Source organism: Chrysochloris asiatica, unplaced genomic scaffold (genome assembly GCF_000296735.1).
Source record: "Chrysochloris asiatica unplaced genomic scaffold, ChrAsi1.0 scaffold00519, whole genome shotgun sequence".
Classification (NCBI taxonomy): Eukaryota; Metazoa; Chordata; class Mammalia; order Afrosoricida; family Chrysochloridae; genus Chrysochloris; species Chrysochloris asiatica.
The window spans coordinates 134,917-137,136 of NW_006409037.1; positions in this window are offsets into that span (position 1 = coordinate 134,917).

Genomic DNA, 2,220 nt, shown 5'->3' on the forward strand with positions numbered 1-2,220 from the left:
TCTACATATGGAAATGTTGCCCTGTCCTGCCATGTAGCTAGCTCTCAGTATATGGACAGGTTGGACTCATTAGCTAGGTAGCTAGTACTCTTTATATTGACATGTTGGACTACTCTCCCATGTAGCTAGCTCTCAGTATGTGAACAGTTTGGACTCATCGGCCATTTAGCTTATAATATGTATATGGAAATGATGTACTACTCTGCAATGTAGCTAGCTCTCTGTATATGGACATTATGAACTCTTGTCTGACATGTAGATAGCTCTCTGTGCATGAATAACTGAACGGCCATGTAGGTACCTCTGAGTATATGAACATATTCGACTTGTCTGCCATGTAGCTAGCTCTTAGCAAATGGACACATTGGACACATCTGCCATGTAGCTAGATATTTGTATATGGAAATGTTGTACTACTCTGCTATATAGCTAGCTCTCTGAATATGGACATTTTTTACTCGTCTTCCATGTAGCTTGAAATCTGTATAGGGAAATGATGCGCTACTCTGCCCTTAGCATTCTCGCTGTATATTGACATTTTGGACTCGTCTGACATGTAGCTAGCTCTCTGTGCATGGCTATTTTGGACAGATCTGCCATGTAGGTAGCTCTCAGTATATGGACACGTTGGACACATCTGCCATATAGCTAGAACTCTGTATATTGAAATGTTGCACTACCCTGCCATGTAGCTAACTCTTTGTATATCGACACATTGAACACGTCTGCCATGTAGCTAGAACGCTGTATGTGGAAATATTGCAATACCTTGCCACGTAGCTAGCTCTCTGTATATGAACATATTTGACTTGTCTGCCATGTAGCTAGCTATTAGCATATGGTCATGTTGGGCTCATTTGCCATGTAGGTAGTTCCCTGTATATGGACATATTGGACTTCTCGCCATGTAGCTAGCACTCTGTTTATGGACATGTTAGTTTCATCTGCCAGGTAGCTTGAACTCTCTATATTGAAATGTTGCACTGCCCTTCCATGTGGCTAGCTCTCTGTATATGGACATTTTGGTCTCATATGCCATATAGCTAGCTCTCTGTCCATGATTATGTTGGACTGATCTGCCAAGTAGGTAGGTCTATGTATATGAACATATTGGACTTGTCTGCCCTATAGGTGGCTCTCAGTATATGGAGATGTTGGACACATCTGCCATGTAGCTAGGACTCGGTATATGAAAATGTTGCACTACTCTACAATGTAGATAGCTCTCTGCATATAGACAAGTTGGACTCTTCTGCCATTTAGCTAGTACCCTGTTTATGGACATGTTGGACTACTCTGCCATGTATTTAACTCTCAGTATATGAACACTTTGGACTCATCTGCCATGTAGCTTGAACTCTATATATGGAAATGATGCACTACTCTGACATGTAGCTAGCTCTCTGTATATGGACATTTTGGACTCGTCTGACATGTAGCTACGTATATGCACATGGATATGATGGGTTGATCTGCCATATAAGTAGCTCTCAGTATAGGGACACATTGGACACATCTGCCATATAGCTAGAACTCTGTATATGGAAATGTTACACTACCCTGTCATGAGGTTAGCTCTCAATATATGGACATATTGGACTCATTAGCCATGTGGCTTGAACTCTATATATGGAAATGATGCACTACTCTGCCATGTTGGTAGCTCTCTGTATATGGACATTTTGGTCTCATCTGACATGTGGCTAGGTCTCTATGCATGGATATTTTATACTGATCTGCCATGCAGCTAGCTCTCTGTATATAGACAAGTTGGACTCATCTGCCTCGTAGATAGAACTCTGTATTTGGACATTTTGTATAAGCCTGTTATGAAGCTAGCTCTGTGTATATGGATATTTTGGAGTAGTCTGCCATATAGCTAGCTCCCTGTACATGGATATGTTGGAGTGATCTGCCAAGTAGATAGCTCTCTGTATTTGAACATATTTGCCTTGTCTGCCAAGTAGCTAGCTATCAGTATATGGATATGTTGGACTCATGGGTCATGTAGCTAGTACTCTGTATATGGACATGTTGGACTGATCTGCCTTCTATCTAGCTCTCAGTATAAGGACACGTTGGACACATCTGCCATGTAGCTTGGTGCCTGTATATGGAAATGTTGCACTACCCTGCCATATAACTAGCTCTCAGTATATCGACATGTTGAACTCATTAGCCAGGTAGCTACTATTCTTTATATGGACATGTTGGACTACT